This window comes from Sorex fumeus, unplaced genomic scaffold (genome assembly GCF_029834395.1).
Source record: "Sorex fumeus unplaced genomic scaffold, SorFum_2.1 ptg000149l, whole genome shotgun sequence".
Classification (NCBI taxonomy): Eukaryota; Metazoa; Chordata; class Mammalia; order Eulipotyphla; family Soricidae; genus Sorex; species Sorex fumeus.
The window spans coordinates 461,512-488,061 of NW_026606206.1; the positions used below are offsets into that span (position 1 = coordinate 461,512).

The window sequence follows — 26,550 nt, forward strand, 5'->3', positions numbered from 1 at the left end:
TCAGGAGTTACTGAATCTCTGAAATTGCTAAACCCAAGAAAAGTCGTGACTACATATGGCCCAGACTAGGAACAGCCATTCCAAAAATGAGCACCACTGGCAGGAGTCACAGTCACAGCCTACTCCAACCATATTTCGGTCCCATCTATCAGGTTCACACTGCTATACAATCTGATAAGGCTGTATACATAGCCAGCTCAGAACAAAAGGAAGCTTCCTAAAGTTGGTGCATCAGTCAGAGGATACCACGTGCAAAGGATCAAAAAAATGCTGCTTTATGACCAACCCACATGTCAGAAAGAGACTGAGAACTGGCAGTACCCACCAGCATAGAGTGTAATCATCCTCAGGCCACAGCTAGGAGCAATCATTCTAAAGAAAGCAAACAAATGTTCTCATCTTGGAGGTTGCAGCAAAAAGCAGGCATTCTGGAGGTAAGCATCACCCACCAGGTCCTGGTTTCAGAGCAGTCATAGTGAAACTGGTACTGGTAAATGAAAAAATCTCCCTGTAGCCACAATGATCAGCTGATCACAACCTCCAGTCCAAGTCAAGTGGACTGTGATGTGACAGCAATTGCAAGACAACTATGAACCCTGTGCCAGAGGCTATACCAGCTAGAACATAGTGCTATAGTAAATACAAGGCATTGGGTCACAAATCCCCTGTGGTCATCTAGGTTCACACAGATTAGAATCACAGGTACCAGTTTGATCTAGCAAGCAATTAAGAAATCATCACAAGGCATTCATGACTGCCAAAAATCAGAAGACTCAAAACACTAGCATGATGTAAACAGAAGCAAACAGAAGCACTGAATCATTGCTCAGAACAACTGGAAATAGGAATTCCACTCTTAGCTCCATGAAACATCAAGAATAGTAAAGAGTTCAACTACATCAATGGATGTGGATAAAAGCCCGGGAAATTCCTCAAATACAGTGAAACTTTTCACACTGCCTAAGGATGACTTCAGAACAATTTCCTTTTTGTTCACAGTTTAACTAAGGGAATAACTAGAAGAAAGATTTAATATATTCAAAGAAATATTGATGGAAAAAATTAAGAACTCAAACAGATATAAAATGGTTGAAGAATACATTAAGCAGGACTTAGTAACAGAATGGGAGAAACCAAAAACTGAATCAGAGAAACCTTGAAGACAAAGCACACAACATTATTAGGTCAGAGGTAATAGAAAAGAGATATTTTAAAACTGAAAAACACTTAAGACATTTAACGGTCAATAGCAACAACAATAACCTCAAATCAGACAAATTCCAGAAAAAAAAGAAAAGGAAAATGGCTGGTGGAAGAGATAAGAGCTGAGAAGTTCCTTCATTTGAGGAGAGACTTGTGCACTGATCCTGGAGGTCCAATGACTCCCAAAGAAAAAAGCTCAAATGGAATAAACTAAGATACATTATAACCAAAATGGCAAGAAACAAGAGAGACAGACTCCTTAAAGTGGGGAGAGAAATAAACTCTCAAATACAAAGGAAACAACATAAAGTTCACACCAGATTTCTCAAATGAACCTCTATGAAAAGAAAATAATGGAATGATATAGTCAAAGTATTAAATAAAAAGAATCTGCAACTAAGAATTCTCTGCCTTGAAAGTTTATAATTGAGATCTGAGGGGGTAATAATATTCTCAGACAAACAACAGTTTAAGATATTTGCTGCATCTAAACCAATATTGCAAGGAATAGTGAACAGATTCCTAAAAAAATAAATAAATAAATAAATAATAAAACACAGCAGTGAAGAAACCTGGCCGGCAGGTACCACAATACCCGGAGAACTCTCTGGGCCCCATACCAAGACAATATTTCCGGGAGGCCCCAGATGGGGCAGGTGCTGTCTCCCCACCTTCTCCAGATGCAATCCCGGTGACCACTAGCTTCTACAAGCATGGCTCTGGAATGTGGGCACCAGGACTATTCATCCGACCCACATGGGAGCGCTGGACCAGGCATTTCCATTCTGGCTCCCAATCAGCCTGATCCCAGAAGTCACACCCTCAACCCACCCCTGGTGCCACCCTGCTGCACACAGCAGTGAAGAAACCTGGCTGGTGGGCACCACAACACCCGGAGAATTCTCCAGGCCACATACCGAGCTGATATTGCTGGGAGGTCCCAGATGGGGCAGTGCCATCTCCCCACCTTCTCCAAATGGAATCCCGATGACCCTGAGCTTCTACAAGCATGGCTCCGGTCAGACCAGAGTACCAAGACTATTCTTCCTGGTATGCAAAGTGAGCAATGAAAAGTAAAATAATCTAGCCTCTTTCCGTAGAAGGCAGGCTTGAATGGTGGTGGGAAAATTTAAGCAAAATATAATGCCCAACAGAAATGCATCTGGACTGTGCATTAAACTATGGTGCCATGCTACCCCGCAATTGGAAGAGTGTTTGTCCCTCCACCTTTTCCCCCTGGCTGTGGCGGCATGGTGGCCACCATCTTTCGGAGCCTAATGGACAGCCAGGTATGAGACTGCAGTGACGAGTCACATGGGGCCTCATGGGAAGGGGGATGGAACTGGCCCTGCTCCCCACCCTGACAAGGCCCCTAGTTGCCACCCACGAACGCCTCCTCTGGCTCCTGAACAACCATGGTGCCAGAGGCACACAAACCAATTTCAGAACCCAGTGGCTTTTGGCAGTAATCCCTCCAGACTTATTACTAAAATGTCAGAAATCCAGAATTGCGTGGCCGCGAAAGCGGTGTGTAACATCATATGCTCTTCATAATCAGCAATTGAAAACAAATTAATATGTATTTTTGGCAGGTCTGACTCTTGGGTAAAATTTCAAATAATAATGGTGGGTCTTTTGTTGTAATATTGAATGTGATCAACATAGAGAGAGTAAAGTGGAAATCTGCCACACAGGCAGGGGGAGGGTGTGTGTGTGGGGGGGGGTATACCGGGGTTCTTGGTGGTGGAAAATGTGCACTGGTGAAGGGATGAGTGTTTGATCATTGTATGACCAACCGAGACTTAAAATAAAAGGCTTTGTGACTGTTCTCACGTAATTCAATTAAAAAATATTATAAAAATGACCAAAATCATCAAAAGGAAAATGATTCATATCTGTAATTTCTCTAGAGGCCAATGGACTAAACTCTCGTATCAAAAGATAACGAGAATGGCTGGGCAAATCAGGAAACAAAATCCAATCTTCTGCTACTTCAAGAAACACATTTGAACTGTCATAATAAACAGTCTCAGGGTGAATGGTTGGAAAAATCAAACAGATTAACAGTGCACTAAAAAATGCAGAGATGGAGGGCAGAGCTGCGAGGTGGGCAGTTATAAGGTCCCTGGGCCTGATGAATGTCCAGTTGTGCTTTGAGGAGGCTGGGGCCCAAACTGAGAAAGATGGTCACCAGTTGGCAAGACACATCTGCAGCCCACATCGGCTCCCCTGGGGCCAGACACCTTTCCTACCTCTGCAGCAGACTACAAAGGGTGAAGAGGGCTTAGGAACCCGCAGAGCTGGCCTGAGGGAAGCTCAGTCTGCTGGCCTATCTCCCAGGGGCTCCTGTCTCACCACAAAGTCAATGGCAAAACACCTCAAGATATTAGACAACTCGTATTACTGAAATGTGTGTTCACAGGTCTAGGCATAAGATGAATGATACCTTTACTGACTCAACATTGGCTAGTTTGTTATGGATCATTCTATAAAAATAAAATCCTAGATGAACTACCTCTGGCTCAAAGTAAGTCATTCACTAGCTATGACCCAGAGAATCATGAACAAATCTCAAAAGAGATCAACAAGTTGCAGAGATTCTCCAGGACTCTACACAAGACTGAGTCATCAAGAGGACCCCCCGGGGAGGTGGGCAGGGGGGTTGGGGGGGGTCAGTCCTGTGCCTGCCTAAATAGAGCCTTAGCAGCCGAAAGCCTCCACACGCCACAATTGCCGGCCAGACCCCAGTGCAGCATGAGCCTCAACCAGAAATTAATCTATTGGAAAACTCAGGTATGTAGGTTTTCTGACCAAAATTTCCAGGCTTTCATGGAAGTCAGGGATGGGCTACCTCTCCCCATCTCCCTGTACTTCCAGAAGCCCCTGCAGTCATGCACATGCCTCTGGGTTCTATCCCCAGCATCCTATATGGTCTCTCAAGTTCACCAGGAGTGATCAATGAGGAGTAAGTCTGAGTATAGCTAGGTACGACCCTCGAACAAAACAACAACAAAAAAATTCCTATACTGATTAAGGGATCAATAGACAAGACTCAACACTTACTAACATATGTAACAAATGAAGGGACAACGAAGTTCATAAAGCAACTGTCAACAGAATAGAGGAGCTACATCAATGGTATCACAATAGTATTGGGAGACTTTAATTCCACACTCTCATCACTGGACAGATCAACAAGAGAGTCTATCAGCAAAGAAAAAAACAGCTCTCAATAGGGAGTTTGAAGAATTAGGATTAATAGACAGATATAAGTCTCCTACCTACAAAAGCCAAACATACATTCTTCTCCAGAGTATATGGAATATTCTCCAGGATAGACCACATGTTGGAGCATAATCTCAGTGTGAATAAATCCTTGAAAATAAAAACCAGAGACTGGAGAGGTAATGCAGTAAGTAATTAGGTACTTGCTATAATGTGGCCAATCCCGGTTCAATCGCAGCACAGCAGACGTTAGCCTGAGTACCATCAGGAGTGATCTCTGAGCACACAGCCAGAAGCAGAGTACTGCTCATTGTAACTAAAATACAAAATATACCTCAATGTCATGAAAGTACAAATAACCATAAAAATAAAATTGAAAAAAGTTCCAACATTTGGAAATGAAACAACATACTATTAAAAACTACTGGGTTGACCACAACACCCAAAAGGAGAGAGAGAACACAAGGAATCGCCCTGCCACAGAGGCAGGGTGGGATGGGAGGGGTGGGGGTGGGAGGGATATTATCCATGGTGGTGGAAAATGGGCACTGGTGGAGGGATGGGTATTTGATCATTGTATAATCGAAACCCAAGCACAAAAAAATTGTAAATCTACAACGGTACCTCATGGTGTTTCACTAATAATAATAAAAAAAAAAAACTACTGGGTTGCTCATTCATTGCTGGTGGGAATGCCAAATGATCCAGTCTTTTTGGAAAACAATATGAACATACCTCAAAAAAACTATATATTGAGCTCCCATTTGAGCCGGCAATACCACTTCTGGGAATATGCCCTACGCGTCCAAAAATACACAGTAGAAACACCATCTACATTTCTATGTTCATTACAGTGCTATTCACAATTGCCAAAATCTAGGAACAATCTGAGTGTCCAAGAACAAACTTATGGATAAAGAAACTATGGTACATGTACACAATAGAAAACTACACAGCTGTTACAAAAAATGAAGTCATGAAATCTACCTATAAATTAACAGACTTGGTGAATATCACACTGAGTGAAATGAGTCAGAAGGAGAGGGACAGATATAGAATGACTACATTTATTTGTGGGATATTTAAAAAAAAAAGTATGAAACTAATATCCAAGGTCAGGGAAAATGGGCTGGGAGGTCTAGTCAATCTGGTCGATGGTTGGTCAGTGATGTGGGAGATGGAGGGTAGTTATAAGATAGAGGAGAATGCACTATGACAATACTATTTGGAAACGATCACTCTGGGCAAGAATTGAGTGTTGAAAACAGGAAAGGGATATAAATGATAACCTTTCAGCATCTGTACCACAAACCATAATGCCTAAACTGAGAGAGAAAGAGAGAGAGAGAGAGAGAGAGAGAGAGAGAGAGAGAGAGAGAGAGAAAAGAGAGGAGCCTGTCATGGAGGAGGCTGGGGTGGAGGGTGGCTTGAAGGGATGGGAGGGAAAATGGGGACCCTGGTGCTGGAAAATTATATTGGTGGAGGAATGCGTGTTGGAACATTGTATAACTAAAACACAATCATGAAAAATTTTGTAATTAATTGAATGCAGTGATTCAATTAATTTAAAAAATCCTACTGGGTTAAAGAAGAAATCAAAGTATTCCTCAAAATGAACAAGAATTAAGATATAAACTATCAGAACCTATGGGACAGAACAAAGCAGTACTAAGTGGGGTGGATATGGGGGAGGTTCTTAACAAGATAGCCTTACATCAGGAAACAGAAAAACCTCAAATCAATAGCCTATCCTCACAGTCTGAGAAGCTAGAAAAAAGAACAACAAATGGATCCCAAAGTAAAAAAAAATATATTAATAATAATAATAATAATTAGAGCAGAAGCCATTGATATAAACAGCAAGAACACAATCAAAGGGTCAATGAAACCAGAGCTGTTTTTTTAGAAAATAATCAATGCTGACAAACTCTTAGCTAGACTCATGAGGAAAAAAAAGAGAAAACCCAAATAAATTGGATCAGAGGTGAAAAAGGAGCTATTACAACACCCCAGAAATATAAAAGATCACAAGAGGTTATAATGAATAACTCTTGGGCTAAAATGAAAAGACATCCTGGGTCTAAAAGTACAGAGGTGAAAAATCCTTGCCTTTCCTGTGGTTAATCCTGGTAATAGATAGCCCCAGTACCGCATGTGTTCCACAAAGTACCATCAGTAGTAATCCCTGAGCAGAAAGCCAGGAATAAACCTTGAGCTTCACCATGCATAGCCCCAAAATAAAGCAAAAAGATATCCTACTGAATGAGAAAATATTTGTAAATTACAGATCAGAAAAAGGACTAATATCTACGACAAACAAATACAATGGTCAATAACAAAAAATTTAATAATGTCATCAATAAATGGGCAGAGAAAGATCAGATACTTCCCCAAGAGAACGTATGAACAGTAAGTAGACACATGAGAAAGTGTTCATCACTTATTATCAGGAAAGTGTTTATCACTTATTATCATTATTTACTATCAGGAAAATTCCAATCAAAATAACAATAAAATATGACATACAAGTGAAAATAACATAAATCAAGAAGACTGGAAACAACCAATGTTGGTGGAGAACCCTTTATTCAAGTTGGTAGGAATACAATTAATACGACCCATGATTAAGATCACAATCAATGACAGAAAACTAAAATAGGTCCAGATCCCATGCAAGGCTGTGTTCACTGGGGCAATTCAGTATGGGAGGCGGGTTCAGTTTCCCTCTCTGCCCCAACAGAGCCCCAATAGCCAAAAACCTCCAAAATCCAATCACAATCACCACCATGCTCAGATCGCCTCCATAGACTCAGACAAGCCTCACCCATGAGTGAATCTGCAGAAAAACCCAGGTGTGCAGGACCTGTGACTGAAATCTCCAAGATCACTCGGAGCGGGAATGGGCCTCCACTCCTCATCTCCAAAGTTTACCAGTAGCTTGGCAATCGCAACCACAAATGGCCCCTGGCACCATATAATCCCATCAATGGCTCAATGGCCAAGATCCAGAAACTCCACAAAAATTTTAGAATTCCTGGAGCAAATGCAGCCACACAACCTCTCATACTCTATACCACTGATGTACCAAGAGTAGCACACTTTTGACTGGGTTTAACAACATGTTTGTAATCTCTTATACAAAGGCTTAATAGCTCCAGGATTAAAAACAACAATCTTCACACACTTTCCTCTAAGGACCATTTTTAGTGGATTATTCATAACAGCAATAAAAAACTGTTTCAGTTCTGCTTTGGGGGGCACTGTTTGGGACTTGGGGTGGAACCATTCAAAATATGGTGGTGGGAAGGTACAATGGTGGTGAGATTGGTGTTTCATTTCACAGAAATGAAAGTGCTAGTCACAGAAATTAGGCAAGAAACAAAGTAAAGAGATTCAAATCAGACGAGAAGTCAAACTGTCACTATTTAAAGATGATACATTATACACAGAAAATCCCAAAAGGCTCCACAAAAACTCCGAGAAAAAATAAACTTACATATTTACGTATACAAATAATGATGAAGAGAAATTGTTTAGAGTCCCACTTAGTAACTGTATCCAAATAAAACTACCTAGGAACTAACTTAAAGTGATATACAATGGAATACTACACAGCTGCAAGGATGGATGAAATCATGCTATTCGTTGCAACTTGGATGGAACTGGATATGTTGAGTGAAGTAAGTCAGAATTAGAAATAGCAAATGAACTGACTTGTCTGTGATGTACAGAACAGGGCAAAGGAAAATAAAGCATCAAAGGAGAGATACCTATATTACCCTGGGGGTCGGACTGAGGACAGAGACGGAAAGGAAACTATAGAGGAAGAAGAGGATGGAAGGTAACAGGGCCAGAGAACAGTGACTTCCAACACAAAAGCAGTGAAGAGATATTATTGTACTATATGTCTGGACCACAGAAAAAAGAAAATTGAAACTATGAGATTCAAACTACAGTAAAGGTAAAGGCCCTCCAGTTGGTCATCGATTTGCTCGAGCGGGCCCAGTAACGTCTCCATTGGACACTTTGTTGTTACTGTGTTTGGCATATCGAATACGTCACGGGGAGCTTGCCAGGCTCTGCCGTGCGGGCGAGATACTCTCGGTAGCTTGCCGGGCTCTCCGAGAGGGGCGGAGGAATCGAACTCGGGTCGGCCATGTTGCCTGCGTGCAAGGCAAACGCTCTACCGCTGTGCTATGTAGACAGATGTTGCTGTGGAAATGTCAGTTCAGTCTTTATAGTAGAATGTGCTATGGAGATCACTTTAAAGCTCATTTGTCAAAAACCTTTTTTTTATTGAAAATGTCTAAAAAGCCCTTGCAGATGCACCTCAGCAAATCGCCTGTGCTATATGCCTCGAACCCAGGAAGTAGAGCAATAGTAAAAATAGCCTGATTAAGAAATGAGCAGAAAGATTTGATTATTTCTCTGTATCACTGTATCATGATACTGGTATTTGGCCATCTGTATATTATCTTCTTTAGAGAAATAATATACCCATCATTGTTACTGGTATTTGGCATATTGGGTACGCCACGGGGAGTTTGCCAGACTCTGCCGTGTGGGTAGGTTACATTCGGTAGCCTGCCAAGTTGTCCAAAGCAAGCATGAGATAATAAAATGTCTTCCTGGAGCTGGGTTTTATAGTCTCTGGGTCTTGACCGCCGTTGATGGGATTACACAGCGCTGGGGGGCATTGGTGGGTGTGACCCCTGCCTACTGGAAGATGCAGGATCTGAGTGGAGGATGCTCAGCCCTGATCGGAGCAGGCTTGGAGATCTCAGCCCTGGGACCCGCATGCCAAACTACAGTAATCAAACTTAAAAATGTGCCCGTGAAGGAGGCAGGCTCCAGGCACGGAGAATAAATGGGGATAATGGTGGAGGGAAGTTGACATGGGTGATGAGGTAAGTGTTGAAAAATTTTGTATACCTGAAACCCAATAATGAATAACTTTGTAAATCAAGGTGTCTAGAAAAAAAAAAGTCAAGTTTTGTAAGTTTGGGGTTAAGAAAGAGCTTGCTGCAAAAGTGCTTAGGAGAGTCAGACCAACAGTGGTAGGGGATATACAATGGAATATGAAAGATAAACGATAGAGCTAATTGAGACCTGAAGTACCAACGATTTGGATTCAGTGGAAATGAAACTGGTAAGATGTGATTCATTACGGCTTGGACAAGATGTGGTTGAGGAGTTAAGAACAGTAGTTAAAGATGACTGAGTCATTATTTTCAGTGACTGAGGAAAAGAATGTTGGAAATTATAGGACATTTGAGATGATCTGGACCAGTCTATACATTTTTGAAATTAGGAATCTGAGGCCTAGAGAAATTTAAAAATGTGTCCAAAGCTGCTCAGCTAATAAGTAACCAAGAAAAGCTATAATGTGTACCTTCTGCCATGCAGAAACTTTTCAGTTTGATGTAGTCCCATTTGTTTATTTTTGTTTCTGTTTCCTTTGCCAATGGAATCATGTAATTGAAAACACATTTGAGATTCAAATCCTGACATTTTTTTACCACTGTTTTCCTCAGTGTACTTTATGGATTCTGGTCTAATCTCATGGACCTCTTAAGATAATCTCTGAAAGCTAAATGGGAGCTAGTATTGGAAAAATTTTACTTGTATAAAGAGTTCTTTCTTAAGGATGCTCTTCTGTAGGAAAAACTATGAAGAATTAATGGCCTTACCTATTTTTCAGAGGGAAAGGCAGAACTCAAATCTGTTCAATGGGCCTGACTGATCTGATCTCTTCTTTCAAATATTTTGTCTTAATTTTTTAAGGGCAGCCTCTGAAGTCATATAAACAAATTATTCCTCTTACTGAACCTCCCCTTATACACTGCAGATACATATGCTATTAGTAAATATCATTTTTATTCATTCTCTTATCAACAAACATGGTGCATGTTTATTTGCATGGCCTCTGAACAATCCAGAGGTGCAACGGGTCATTAACTTTACATCCCAACATAGTCAAGTTGTTCTATGTACTACTGTTCTCTGAACATACCATGCATATATTATCACATACACAAGTTGCTTTCTTCTATGAAAAATCAAATCTTGGTTGGGTTTTTATTCTGTTTTTTCTTTTAGAGTGGGATACAAGGGATCATACATTTACATATATGTAAAACATTCACTCTATTACTGAGGTACAACCCAGTTCCCAAATCCTATCTAGTATTGATTCTACTTCCTCTCTGAAGTTTTTTCTGCTCACATCAATTCTAAGTGATTTCAACACTCTATAAGTTTTATTTTTTATCTCCCAAGTTATACTTTTAGTAAACAAGGCAAGGAGTCTTTTCATATTTTCCTGCATCTTTTTTGATGACAGAAAAGTTCCTATTACATTGTAAGAATTAACAAATATTTTTTCAGTAACTTAAGTTCCTTTTTAATACACAGCATTTGAGTACTCCCCATTATGTGTTAAGCACTATATGTACATATAAAGGAGTTTCTTAATATAGTATTTATCTTCAAATAATATACAACCAATTTGAAAAGACAAGGCTAACACTAGAAAAATAATTATCAGATAATTAAAGCCTGATGTATAATAAAACTGTATGAAGACATTGTGACTATAAGAACTACAGAGGGAAAAAAACAAAAGCAGTACTCAGTGAGAAACAGTTTCAATGGTCAGAGAGAGGGAAAAAAAAGGTTGGTAGGGCACTTGCCTTTCACATGGCAGCCAACCAGGGTTCAATTCCCGGCATCCCATATGGTGCCCTAAGCCCCACCAGGAATGATTCCTGAGTGCAGAGTCAAGAGTAACCCCTAAACTCCACCAGATGTGGCCCCCACAAAAAAAGAAAGAAACAAAGTTTCATAATGAGATAAGATAGCAGCACAGCAATAAAATAATAGCAATAACAAATAAGCATAATGGTAGTATCTAACAAAAAGTGGCTAATGTGCCTTATTTGATCACTTCTCATTATGACCTATGGAAAAAGAACTACTACTTTTCTCACTTTTAAAATGAGTAGACTAAAGTACTGATAAGTTATTCCACACTTGAATAGTGGAATCGAGTATAGAATTGGGCTTAGTAGAAAGATAAGCACGAGTGAAAGTTAACAGACAGAATAAGCATAGCTCTTAGAGAAAGTATGCAACCCTAAGGCAAAGGTTTCCCAACTTTTCTCTATTCAGAAAGTCCTTAGCTTCAATAATTTATTCACAGACCCCCTAATTCTAAAGAAATTCTTAAGAAAATGGGTTCATACAACTAAAATGCTATTATCATTACAATTTAGAGCTTCTTGTAACTGTGCACTATGTAACTTCCCAGACTTTGGAATCCAATTGAACAATATCACGTTCTCACTGCTTATTTTATTTTCATGAATTAGTGTGTATTATGCTTTTTTTTTAATCACAGCAACCCTTAAAAATGCAATCTAAGCTGTGACTCAAAAAAAGGAAGATCTGATGTCATGTTAAAACTGTGAAATATCTCAAACTTAAAGTTTTAATCACAGTTCACTGGCATTCTGAGGCGCCTTTACACATTCTGTAATATAGGAGGTAAAAGAGGAGCCTGAAAAGAAATAGTAGCAGGGAGGAGCAAAAGAAAGTTCTTAGTACATTTAACCACAAGAGGGCATCACAATAGTTAATAGGGCAACTGGGGGGAGAATTTGGGGGTGGCACATGTCACAGAGAGCCAAGTCAAACTTTTCTATTAAATAGACTGCAAGGGGTAGGAATCAAATTTACTGTGTGATAACATTTTTCAACATATACAACTGTGTCACATGTACATTATATGTCAACTTTTTAAAAGGCTGTAAGAACAACAGGTAACCGATTCAAATCGTAAAAGTACTTTTTCCTCCTTCTACGAAAAAGGAAGAAACGGTGTCCACAGGCAGATCACCTTAAGTCACTCTTCCCTTCTTTGAATCATCTTTTGCCCTCCCAGCCCTCAATAACGAGGACTTTATAGTAGTCAAACAACACTCGACTCTGCTTGTATAACTTTACTCAAGTCTCACAACAATCTTACCAAAAAAGTGAGGCTTAAAGAAATTTTTAAGAACGCAACTATCGCATGGTAGGAGCGCCAGAAATCAAACCCAGCTCTCACTCCAAAGCCAACAGCATCTCACCTTCCAGCAAACACCAGGCGAAGTAGAGAAACGATAACATGTTCCTTCTGCACACAGAAGACATCTGTCTTAAACCACGAGGAAGACTCCAGTAAAAGGAGAACCCAAATCTATGCCAAAACTGATGCCTACAGCATATACCAAAAATAAAAAAAATTTAAAACCTCCAAAGACAGCATATTTAGAGCAAAAGCAAGCACTGTAAGCTTGAAGTGAGAAAGAAGAACAGTTTTCCTATTCGAGGAAATCTACGAAATATCAATCCGAGTGTTAGACACAACCAGTCCACAGATACGGTGGGCAGACAAGGCAAGAGGTCTCCACACCTGAAGCAAAGAGAAGAAAGCAGGCAATTCACCTTCAGATCCGTTGGCTGTGGGAACAAAGTATCAGCTGCGGTAGCCCAACAATCCGCCTGTACAATCCTATTATGTAACCCAGAGCAAGCCTCCTCTTTCTTAATTCCCACCTTCGGCTCGCGGCTCCGCGTTTCTCCTTCCTTCCCGGGCGCGCGGCCATTCCGCTGCTCCTAGCCTCTCATTCAGAGAAAAGAAGTTCCTCCCCACAGATCAATGGCCACCGGAAAGCAAACGGGGCAAATTTAACCGACACAGCCAACTCGGGCAGATAAAACCATCCAGGAAGTGCTCGATGTGGCAGCAGAAATACCCCGAGCAGGAGCCGCTAACGTCACGGCTCCAGAAGGAGCTTGTCGCGCTCGCTCGAAAATGTTCCCCAGCGCAAGATGGGGGGCGGGCGGAGGCGGGTCTCTGGCTACTTGAGGTGACCTGAGGGACATCTCGGCGAGACGAGTCGCCCGAGCAAACGGCGGCGCGTCCACGAAGAACGTCCCCGCAGAGATCCGAAGACGCACACAACGCCACCCGATGTCCCTCCCTGGCGACGCTGAAAGTTCAGCCCTGCCGTTTTCGGAGGCGCAGGCCGGGAGCGAGCCCTGCCTGTCCACACACGCTCGCCCCCTTCCCACGCGCGCACGCACACGCACACACACACCCTCGCCTCCTCCGCGGCGGCGGGGACCCACCGTCCTCTCGGGAGCCGGACGAAGGGCCGCTCGCCTGCAGCAGACGCAGCTCACATCTTGCTCGCCCGTCCTCTCGGGAACCTGAGGGGGAAAGGGAAGCGGGGGCCAAAAAAGGGAGAAAAAAGAGCCGCTGTTAGTACCTCAGCACGGGCTGCCGTCGGTGCCTCGCAGTCCCGGTGCGGTTGCTGAAGTGAATGTTCCTGGCTGGGCTGCGCGGCCGGCCAGGGGGCTTGCTTTCGTTTACGTTCCAGAAAGGTAAGTCGGCGGGGCTCGGGGCCGGGGGCCGGGGGGCTGGAGAGGAGGAGGGCGCCGGCACACACCGACGCCGAGGGCGAGACCCCCGCCCCGTTAGCGGTTTCCTCCGAAGAAAGAGGAAGGTGCTTCGGGCCGAGAAGTTCGCCGCCACTCGCCAGGGGAAGCGGGGCGGGATCGGAAGGCGGAGGGAGGGAAGCGCGAGCCGTCGCGGGCCCCCAGCCCCACAGGCCGGGCGGCGAGGGGACCACCGCCACGACCACGCCGCCGCCGCCGCCGCCCCGCCCCGCCCGCCGCCCCGCCGCCCTCCCCGGGCCGCGGCGACCGAGCCTACCCGCCGCCTGCGGCCGGCCGACGTCCGCGGAGCCCCCGGAGCGGTGGGGGCGGCCGCCAGGCTGGGCCCGTGCGGGGCCTCGCGTCCGCCTCGGCGGGTCCCGCTCACATCCCGCGGCGGCGCGGACGCGGGGCCCCCGGCGCGGACGCTGCCCTCCGCCCCGACGCGCGCCGCAGACCCGGGCCCCGGGGCCGAGCAGCCGGCGACGGCGGCGGCGGCGGCGACAGCGCCGAGTCCCGCGCGAGCCGGCGCCGGCCCTGCCTGTCAGCGCGCCGGGAGGCCGGGAGGGGCGGCCGCGGCCGCGGCCCCTGGGGCTCCTCTTCCTCTTTCGCGTCCGCGGCCCACACCCTGCGAGGGGCGGCCCGAGCCCCGCCGACGTCGCCTCCCGCCGCCCCGGGCGCCCCCGCGTCCCCTCGGCGCCGCGGGCCGCCCAGGCGCAGACGCCCGACCGCGCGCCCGACTCCGTCCCCGCCGCGGCCTCGGCTGCGGCGCCCGGCGCTGGGCTCGCGGGAGCCGCCTCGCCGCGGGCCGGAGCGGGGGCGGGGGCCTGACGCGCGCGCCCGGACTGCGCGTGCGCGCGCGCCGCTCCACCCCGCCCGCGCTCGGCCCGGCGGCGGGGACGGGCCTCCGGGGAGGCGGCGCCGGGCGGGCGGGCGGGCGGGCGCGCGCGGAGACTCCCGGGGCGGCCCCTGGGCGTCAGCCGGCCGGGAAGCGGAGCCCGCCCGAGGAGGGGCCCCCGGAGGCGGCGCGGTTGAGTCACCGAGCCGGGAAGGTGCCCCCGGCGCACCGCCAGTCACCGCGGAGCGGCCGGCCCCGCCCGCGCGCCGGGCCTCCGCCTCTGCTTTCGTTTCCAGGTTTCGCAGGAGGCAAAACTCCTTTCCCCGGCGCGGGGCCGGGTCGGGGCGACTCGCGGCCTCGGGCCGGGGCAGTCGGTCCCCAGAGCCCAACTCTCAGGCCTCGTGCTGCTGCTGCTGCTGCAAAGGGCTCGTGGGGTGGGATGGGCCCTGCGGTTCGCTGCGGAGGGATCGCAAGGTTCGGGGAAGGCAGCGAAACTGACCACCCTGGAAGGAAACAGAGCTCCATTCATTCGACAGATACTTGTAAATAAATGAAAGGCAACTACAGCCTAGGTCATTTTTTAAGCCGAAGTTTATGTAGATCTTCCCTAAGAAAATTCTACTGGAAATACTGGTATTTACTAGTCTAAACAAAGTATCCTTCGTGCAGAAATGCCGCGTGTTAATACCAGAGTCTGGGCTTTGATCAGAACCCCCTGAGCACCTCTGGTGCCTCCACCCTCAAGCCCTCCCCTAACGTCGTGCTGCACATAGAATTCAATTAGAAAATTCACACCTCACAAAAGAATTTATGTTTTGTTGCTAGCTCATGAGAGCATCATCAGAAATGTTCTTAGATACAGAACAAAATCCACGAACAGACGTCACACGTGGTTCTATAAAAGTTCATGCTAAATTCACGAATATTCTGTTAATAAGATACAATTAAAACCATTTCCTGCTGAACCACAGATTTATCTGTTAATAAGGTACACTTGAACTAATTCAGTCTACCACTGACTGGCACTCTGGTGTATAGTCTCAAGACTCTGAGACTATAAAAACCAGCTCCGGGAGGAGAAGAGCGCAGTCTCCTGCCCCCGTGCCTGGCTATTCCTCGCCAGGGCCCTTGGAGGGGAGCGGGTTGAGCTTTCCTCCCCGCCCTGGCCAGGGCCCCGGCAGCCGAAGACCTCCAGGACCAGCCACCACCATGCTGAGACCACTCTCCGCACACCTGAAGGTACCGGCAGAGGGACAAAGCCACGTGGGTTCTGGGGCCAAGATCTCCAAGCCTACTCGATTGGAGTCGAGCTTCCTCCACCCAGATCCTCCAAATTCCAGTAGGCGGGGGTCACACCCACCACCTGGCCCCCTGGCGCCATGTAATCCCATCAGCGGCCAAGACTCTGAGACTATAAAAACCAGCTCCCGGACATCTTATTATGACATCTCATTCCTACTTTGACAAACTGGCAGGCTACCGAATGTAGCCTGCCCACACGGCAGAGTCTGGCAAACTCCCCGTGGCGTACCCAATATGCCAAATACCAGTAACAATGATGGATCTCATTCTCCTAAAGAGCCTTGAATATAATCTCAGGGCTAGGATGAAGGAGACGTTACTGGGGCCTGCTTGAGGCAATCGACGAATAACAGGTGTATAATCAAGACCCATTTATTGGTTTTACAATTCCTCTAATAGCCATTTCACTAATCATTAAAAGATCTAGTTTCAAAACACCACTGGCAGCATACACTTGGTAGTATAATTAAAATAAAAAACATTAGCAGCGTTGATTTCAATTTTCATGAATACAAACCAAAGAATCCATATTTGGGGGAGGGGGCACTTGTCAAGGTGTGCAGGAGGCCCTGAACTAAGCTTGGGTTGATGGGGGCACCATGTGGTATGGGAGATCAAACTGGTGGTACCTATGTCCTCTCTTCAATTCTAATGAAGATTTTATTTTAGGGGTAAATTTTGTACAAGAAATCAAATGAAGTATTTTGCCCCCAAGAGAAAAAAAGGTTAAACCTTTGTTTCAAAAGAGAATGGTAGCATCAGGGAGATAACGCAAATGACTGGAGAAGATGTCTATAAAATAAATGTTTTACCCTCTATATTGATTTTGCCATTCAGTTAAATTTCTTCTTCTTCCTTCTCCTCCTCCTTCTCCTCCTCCTTCTCCTTCTCCTTCTTCTCCTTCTTCTCCTCCTCCTCCCTCTTCTCCTCTTCCTCCTTCTCCTCCTCCTCCTCCTCCTCCTCCTCCTCCCCTGCCTCCTCCTCCTCCATTTTGTTTCTGAGACACAACCAGGCAGTGCTCAGGAATCACTTCTGATGGTACTCAGAGGAACATATGAGATGCCAGAGATTGAACCCAGATCAACTGCATGAAAAATAAGTGCCTTGCCCACTTTACTATAGCTCCGGCCCCCGTGAAGTCAAATTTCTAAATCTCACAGAATGTAAAACTAGGACACTCCTAAAAAACAATGATGTATATACAATGAAGAACTTTTGTGGGGGAGGGTGACACATCCCGTGGTGTTCAAGGCTCATTCCTGGCACTGCACCCAGGTATTACTCCTAGCAGACTTGGAGGACCATATGTGGTACCAGGGATCGAACTTCAGTTGGATGCATGCAAGTGCCCTGGCCCAACGATGCAGTGCTGCTCCAGCCCTGTGATTCCAGGAGATGACATCAACCACCCCAGCAGTACCCAAAGCCTCCATGATCAGACCCAGTAATATTTTGAGGGATCATGTGGTGCTAGGGATGGAACCGAGGTTGCCACATGCAAAGTATACACCTTAACACCTGAATTATATCTTTGAACCCTAAGATAATATGTTTAACATGTGCAAAGTAATTTAAACTTTGGAGTCATATGATCTTCATTTAATCAAGACTTCTCATCTTCATACAATTTTAGCATGTAGAAATAATAGCCTCAGATAAAGCACACAAATCAATACTGACCCTCTCACAAAATTAATAAATAACTCAGGAAAAATAAAGCCATAGGAGTTTACACACATTATATCACTCAGTTTGTATATACAAGCATACCTAGTATTTTTGCACATTGTATAATAAAATTAGGCAAAGAATGATAATTATGGCCTTACTCCTAAATTATATAGATGCATTGGAAAGTAACAGTCTCATAAAATCAATAGTGACAAACTGTCATAGGTGAACAGTACATCTTTTTCATAAAGGGTAGGTGGTATTCTGAGAAATTCCATTAAGGAAACCCAAATTTTTCATGTAAAAAGTGAATAAGTCTGTCCTATATATTACAACATCCATCTCTTAATCTAAGTATATTTTTTTCATTCAAAAATGATCCAAACCACCCAAATACTCTCACAGAGTATAAAAGCACATCACAAACCACACATGCAAACAAGAAAAGAAATGAATAAGTTCCAGTGAGACTCAAAATGAAGAAAATAATAAACTAAGAGAGTTTCCCACAAATATGAATCTGAACAACTGTAACAGAATTATAATTTAAAAACATAGCTTTAGTACATTATAATACAGAAAGGAACTACTAGAAATAGTCAATAGGTTTGATTTCTCAGAAATTAGAAAAAAATACATCTTTTAAAAAGTCTTGCAGTGAAAGAATGCATCTGGTGGTGATATGGTGATGTAACTGCACACCAAGACTATAAATGTTAATACCTTTGTAATCACATTAGTTTAACTGTATTATTGTTTTTATGTTACAATTAGCAACAGAGGAATAGTGTTTTAAAAATCAAAATACAATACTGGGAACATAACTGAAGTCTACAATGTACTGAAAGAGAATCACACTTTCTCATGTTAGAATTAAAATAGACATAGTTAAAGGAAAAATGAAGTAGGCTCTGCATAGCAAACTAGATATGCTATTAAAACTTTAGAATGTTTAAATTTTAAAATATTTAAAATTGTTGGAGGCTGGGCCCGGTTTCGATTCCCAGAATCCCATATGGTCCCCCAAGCACCGCCAAGAGTAATTCTTGACTGCAGACCCAGGAGTAACCCCCGTGCATCTCTGGGTGTGACCCAAAAGAATTAAATCAAAAATTGGTTTCATAGTGATATGAATGCTCTACTGTCTAAGATTTTTTAATTTAGGGCTTGGATTTTGAATTCTGCATTTGTGGCACTTGCTATGAGTGTTAAGCTGTCACTTGTTTAGAAGGCATAAAAACCATTCTTTCCAGATGCAAACTTGAATTTTATTTGTATTAATGACACTGAATTCTTGGCATTAGGGACAGCTTTAGGAATCTGCCATGGCACTCACTGTGCTCTCTGACTAGAAGCTTGATCTGATCTTTTGTGAATATCTAACAAGGCTGTTATTAATAACTGATCAGAGCATCTTTGGGACTGTTGCTTTGAAGTCTCCATTGGGTAGTGGAGCCTATATACATAGCGAAATTGTGTCGAGTTCTTCCCAAGCTTGACTTGATCCCTCACTTCAATTTTCAATTGAGTTCCTCTGCTTCCTCATTAAAACATTTTTCTTTATTACTATGTCCATTTTGAAAGCCACTGGAAGATAGCTTCTGTGTGTGTGTGTGTGTGTGTGTGTGTGTGTGTGTGTGTAGGTGTGTGTGTGTTAAATTCCCAAGCCATATATTTGGCTGTTGAAATAGCTCTGTGATGACTATCACGATTTATTGAGACTGAGATTCCGTGGAAGTTCTGTCTCGTCTACTGAGATGTCAGCCTTGGTTGTATTATGAACATTTTGAAGCCATCCATAAAACTTTTCAAACTTTCCAAATTTTGAACTTCTCAGTGAAAACCAGCTGAATCCAGCTCCAGAGTTCCTCTTTACCTTCATGGTGCCCTGCCATCTCTGCCTGTTCTATACTAGTGGATGTGGTTCATGTGGAGCCAAAGACCCTGAAGTCTCTCTTACCTGGGCTGCTTCTCAAAGGAGAGTGGAACCTACAGGCTCTGAAAGTGGCTATAGCCTTACCACTTCCTGACAAGTCTGTGTTCCTGGACACCCAATCTGCTGAGTCCTCATATGGCATACCAAATGATCAAGCTCAAAATATGCCCCAGATGTATGATGTGCCTTCGCACAATTCCCACTAAGAAAAACAATAGAAAGGTATAAAAAGCAGTATACTGATTTCATTAGGGTGGCCAGGAAAGACCTACCAGAGGAACTGACATTTGTACAGAGATCTGAAGATTAAGAATAAGCTAGTCCTAGGCTGGGGCGATAGCACAGCAGGTAGCAAAGTGTGCATTTGCTTTGCACGCAGCTGACACGGGTTCAATTCCCAGCATTTCATATGGTCCCCCAAACACCACCAGGAGTAATTTCTGACGGCAGAGCCAGGAGTAACCCCTGAGCATCGCCGGGTGTGACCAAAAAAGGAAAAAAAAAAAAAGAATAAGCTAGTCCTGTGACAATCTGGGGAAAAAAATTCAGGCAGAATGACCAGCATAGGCAAAGATTCTGAGATGAGAATGTGCTGTGGCAAATTGAAAGACCAAGAGAGAGAATCTGTGTGGTTGGAGAACCATAAAGGAGGGAGCCATGGTAAGAAGTGAGATGGAACCTAATTTTGCAGGGCCTTTTCCACTTATTACCCTTCACGTATTAACTCTCATCTGTCAGTCTGAAAGCACTTATGTAATTGGAAGCCCCTGATTCCCCATACATAGATGATGGTGTTATCCTGATGAAGCTTGTATTTAATGGACTTTTCAAATAAATATTGCCTAAACAATTGCTGTATTTCTTCTTACATAAAGATTACTGCAAAAAGGTCTTTGAGAAAATGTTAGATAACAAGATAGGAAGTGAATTTAACTCACTCTCTCGCTTAAGAAATAAGATGGAGGAAAATACAGTGTTTCTATGGCTACTATCTTAACAGCAAAGTATAATGAAGAGCCATTTTAACTTCTAAAAAGAAATTGTAAATTGTAGTGGTGACTTAATGGCAAATATAAAATATGCTTATAATAGTAAGGTAAACTTACAAATTCCATGAGTGTTCTCCTTTTCCTGCAAACAAAGCCCATTACCTGGGAACCAGAGCAGAACCACACATGAAAGATAAAAACTGAATGTGTCAAGATTAAATCAAAAAGCATCTGAACTTTGGATATAGAAACCTCAATTGTGAGGTGGGGAAAAATGCCCATTATGGAACTCTGAGACTGTGATGATACAATACTTGTAGTGTGTGATATTTCCACATTTTGTAAAGATGTGTTCCATCAGATTTGGTATTTATTACTATCTACTGTCTGCCAAGAGAAGCCTTTCGGAATTAGTGAATATTGAGAAATTCCTGGGATAGAGGGAAGGGATTATTTTTTATATTTGGGTATGGAAGGCAGGTGAACAATGGGAGAAATCATCACTGACTTAGAGAATTGAGAAATCTAACTGTACAGAGATGAAGCAACTTACTGATATCTTTAAAACAGAGAAAGTCTCTCTCTTCACTAAGATATCATGGGTTTAATCCAGTATTAAAATATTGGGCTCCTTTTATACTATAGAAAACTTTTTTAGGTTCACATGTTCCTTTGTAGTGGCATAGCTAGAAATATGTGCCCAGGGCAAACATCTTAGAAAGTTTCCTCTCTCTTTTGATGACAATAAAAACGAAATTCCAAGAAACTGGAACAAGCCTTTCAGACCTTTGTTTCACACAGTATGAAGAATCAAAAATTATAAGCTGATAACATACTTAGATTAATAATTGCCTGTATGGCCATATGGAAAAGTAAAAAATTAATAGCTAATTGTTAATTAGAGGGTAGCGTGCAGTGGCAAACACAAATTTCTGTCCTTCCACGTAACAGGATATAGCCTCAGTGGTTTCTGACTGCCACTCCCCAAACCTATCCTCTTCATCAAGATTGTGACTGTATGTAAGAGTTGAGACTTGGTGTTCTCTCTCTTATTAAGGAGCTAGATGGGTTTGATGCAAAGCTTGGGTTGAAAAATCAGTAGCCAAGAATTTAAGAACTTTGGCTGGAGTGACTGCCCAACTAAGGCTGGAATCGGAAGCTTTCAACAAGAATGTCCTCTAGATTTTTTAAGTTCTCATTTCCTCACAAGCGTAGTGGGAATAATAATACCTTAACTAAAGAGAAAATTTTGAAAGTAAAAGAAAGTATTTTAAACTACTAGCATAGTTATTAAATGCCGTTTATATTTGTGGTAGAGACATTTACAGATATCCCCAAGCTGGGATTTTTAAGAAATATGTTGAGGGACAGATACGTAATGATTTTTCTCATACGTGGGATATAAAGAAACATACTAAGGGACTAATCAACAGCCAAAATCATACCACATCAAGGGTGTGTGTGTGTGTGTGTGTGTGTGTGTGTGTTTCTCTATGTGTGTATGTGTGTGTGTGTATGTGTAGTGGGGAGATGTTAGGTGGGGGTGTCAAGAGGGATGTTGTGGGGTGGGGACCTCAGACATTACTGGGGGAAAGCAGAAAGTCTGGTGCTGAAGAGTGTGGGGTGTGGTGTTGAAGCAACTTATGCATAAAACCCTACCATTAACGATATTGTAAATTACGGTATCTAAAAAAAAAAATAAGCGTTAAATTTTATCAGTAATCCTGAAGCATTTCTCACCATTTATTTCATTACACAGAACTGTGTAGGCTAAAATGATGAAGACTGGATTGTCATATATTTAAATTCAAAGAATGCATTTGGATATTTTTTAAAGCTATGTCATTAAAAGATAAAAATAATGAAAACATCATTCTTTTATTTTTTTTTTAAGTGAAACACCATGAGGTACAGTAGTAGACTTACAAACTCTCATGCTTGGGTTTCAGTTATACAATGATCGAGTACCCATCCCTCCACCAGTGCCCATTCTCCAACACCAATGATCCTAGTAAGCCCTCCCATCCTCACATCCCATGCCCCCCACCCCACCTCTGTGGCAGGGCATTCCCTTTTGCTCACTCTTTCTTTCACGGTCTTGTGGTTTGCAATAGAGGTATTGAGTGGCCATCATGTTCCGTCTATAGTCTACTTTCAGCATGCATCTCGCAACCCGAGCAAGTCCTCCAAACATCCTTTACTTGATGTTCCCTTCTCTATGTGAGCTGCCTTTTACCCCAGCATATGCTGCCAGCTTCCAAGCCATGGAGCAGACCTCCCGGAGCAGAAATTCCTGGGTGTTTGACTCCCATTCTGTTATTTTATATTCCCCAGATGAGTACAATCTTTCTATGTCTGTCTCTCTCTTTCTGGCTCATTTCACTTAGCATGATACTTTCCATATAGAACCACTTGTATATAAATTTCACGACTTCATGTTTTCTAACAGCTGCATAGTATCCCATTGTGTAGATGTACCAGAGTTTCTTTAACCAGTCATTTGTTCTCGGGCACTCAGGTTTTTTCCAGATTTTGGCTATTGTGAACAGTGCAGCAATGAACATAGAAGCACAGATGTCATTTCGATGTACTTTTTTGCCTCTCCGGGATATATTCCCAGCAGTGGTATTGCTGAGTCAAATGGGAGTTCAATTTCTAATTTTATGAGAATCGTCCATACTGGAAAACATAATTCTTAAAAGGAGCATATTTCTCTTCTGCAGCTATTCAAGGTCCCCAAAGGAAAGAAGGTGGCCTAGCCACATGATTAAGTAGCAGGAGTTCAAGAACTTCGGTCTCAGAATTTCCAGCCCAAGAGGATCCTCACTTGCTTGGTTAAGGGGCCCCCCTACATCCTGCTGCCATGCAGAGGGCTCCCCTGGGTAAGCAACTGAAAGTGCCCACAGCTGTCAACTGCACCTGCACCACCGAACAGCTACTCAACTACTCCAGCTAACCCACACGTACATGGCAGAAACTATGTAAGAGAAGAATCAGAGTCTTCTGCCCAGGCTGAGGAGAAAGCTGCTTGTGAAGGAGATGTACCCACCAAGCAGCCCTTTATTCTTCAGGCAGGGTTATCACTGCCCCCATGCTGGTGGTAAACAAGAAGGCTCGGCTGAAAGTGATTGCATCTGATGTGCACTCCACTAAGCTGGTTGTCTTCCTGCCCGCACTGTGTCCCAAGATGGGGATTCTCCACTGCTTTACCAACAGGTAGGCCAGACTGGGGTGGTCCATGAGATGACCTGTGTCACCGGTGTTTTTTATGCAGGTTAACTCAGAAGACAAAGGTGCTCTGGTTAACTTGGTGGAGGTGATCAGAGTCAATTACAATGATAGACATGATAAGATCATCACAGGAAGGCAAATCTTGGGTTAAAATTGGTGATTCTCGTTGCCAATCTGGAAAAGGCAACAGCTAAAAGAAGTTGCTACTAAATGGAGCAATTAAACTGGGAGCACTCAGTGCTATCCATAATTAAAAAATAATTTTTACATTTTATATTTGAATACCAGAGTGACATCAGAAGGAAGGCACTTCATCACGTTATCTTTTTCATGAGACTTAAGTTCTCACAGTTGACGTCTTCCATGAAAGTATTATCAGGCCAGCAGTTAACTTTATAAGGATCGTTATGTTTAAACTAAAAATTATGAAAACATTCACACCCTTAAATATTGATATATGAAACTGAATATGATTGTATGGTAGATGACAGCACGAAAAATTGTTGTACAATTGGGAAAAATTCTCCTCTGAACAGTACTGTCCAAAAGTAGTAGCGCCTCCAGCCACATATGCTAGGGGAAAAGGGAGCTCAGATAGAGAAGGGAGCACCAAATAAAGGGTGTTGGGAGGATCCTCCCAGGATGGGAGAAGCATGCTGAAAGTAGACTATAGACCAAACATGACTGCCACCCATTGCCTCTTTTGCAAACCACAATGGGGGGAGGAAGGGATACTGGGATCCGTGGTGGTGGGAAATGGGCACTGGTGGAGGGATGGGTATTTGATCATTGTATAATTGAAACCCTTATCACTTCACTTAATCACTTAATCCCCGTTATTCATCGATTTATTCGAGCGGGTGCCAGTAACGTCTCCATTCATCCCGGTTGCGTGCTAGCGTAGCCCAATGGTATCTGTTCGTTTTAGGAACATGTAGAGCCTCAACCCGATCATTTAGGGTCTTGACGAAGAAGTCTGACCATCTTATAGGTGGGCGTCCACGTGATCTTTTGTTGTCTCGTGGAATCCAATCAGTAATGGCTCTAGTCCAGCGGTTGTCTGTAAACCTCATTACATGTCCAGCCCATCTGATTTTTGATGTCTTGGCAAATGAGACAGCGTCCCTGATTCTTGAGCGTTGACGAAGATCAGAACTCCGGATTCTATCTCTCATTTGAGTGAATCGTGATATTCCAAGCATAGTTCTTTCGATTCCTCTTTGAGAGACCCGAATAGTGTTCTCATCCTGTTTTCGTAGGATCCAGGTCTCTGAGGCATATGTTAATGCAGGAAGAATAGTGGAATCAAAGAGATGTGCTCGTAGCTGGAGGTTCTTTGTCCTTTTAGTTATTTCTTCAATGCTCTTGAAGGCATTCCAAGCCACTCTCTTCCTCCTGCGTAACTCAGGTGCCAGGTCATTCATCATGTTGATTTCTCGACCTAAGTATATATAACTGTTGCATTCGGAGATGGTGGTTCCGTTGAGAGCGAATGGAGCGTCAGGAACAAGGCTGTTTCTCATAAACATTGTCTTCGTAAGATTCAGCTGTAGTCCGACCTTTCCACACTCACGGTCAAAGTCCGCAAGCATTTGTGCCGCTTGGCTGATGTTTGGTGTTATTAGAACGATGTCATCAGCAAAGCGGAGGTGGTGTAGTTGCCGACCATCTATCTTCACTCCCATGTTTTCCCATTCTAGTCATCGCATGATGTTCTCGAGGGTGGCACTGAAGAGTTTTGGTGAAATGGTATCACCCTGCCGAACCCCTCTCTTGATATGGATGATTACTTCTTTGTAGAATGGTGAGATCTTGGTAGTGAATCCGCAATAGAGCTCACGAAGGATCCTGATGTATTGAGTTTGTACGCCCTGATTGGCTAGGGCTTCCATGACCGCTTCCGTCTCAACAGAATCAAAGGCCTTCTTTAAATCAATGAACGTTAGACACAGCGGCATCTTGAACTCCCGAGATACCTCAATGAGCTTGGTTATTGTGTGGATATGGTCAGTGGTACTGAATCCTTTTCGGAATCCAGCTTGTTCACATGGTTGTCCTTCATCTAGTGTTCTGCTAATCCTATTCAGGATGACTCGAGTGAATAGTTTGTAGATGACAGACAATAGGCAGATTGGGCGATAGTTGCCAATGTCGTGGATGTCTCCTTTCTTGTATAGTAGTACAGTCTTGCTGGTTTTCCATTGGGATGGAACCTTGCATTCAGACAGGTAGCGTGTGAAGAGTCGAGCTAATGTATTGATGAGTACTGATGGTAAGTTCTTCAGGTGTTCAGATCTGATCTTGTCTGGGCCAGGTGCTTTTTGTTTCTTTACCGACGAGATGGCATGTTGGATTTCGGAAGGGAGAACATTGGGAACGACATATCCATCATGTGGTATGTGGTATGTGGGCAAGTGGATGTGGCTATTAAAGAGATCTGAGTAGAAGTCATGAATAATCTTCTCCATTGCCCTTCTGGAAGATGTGATAGATCCATCATGATGTCGGAGGGCAGTCATCTTGGTTTTGTAGTTGGTGAAGGACAGGCGGGCATTATGAATGTTTTTCCCAGCTTCTGCTGCATCTACCAGTACTGCTGCTCTCCTGTTTTTGAGGTCATCCTTGATGGCTTTTCTGCACTGTTTTGCCAGTTCGGACGTTTGCTTGTGGTTGCC

The 26,550-nt window shown here is 43.7% G+C and overlaps 1 pseudogene; it reads left to right on the forward strand.

Moving 5' to 3' along the window:
* Positions 1-20,209: 20,209 nt before the first annotated feature.
* On the forward strand, positions 20,210-24,026 carry LOC130016239 (60S ribosomal protein L7a-like; annotated as a pseudogene).
* The last annotated feature ends 2,524 nt before the right edge of the window (positions 24,027-26,550 follow it).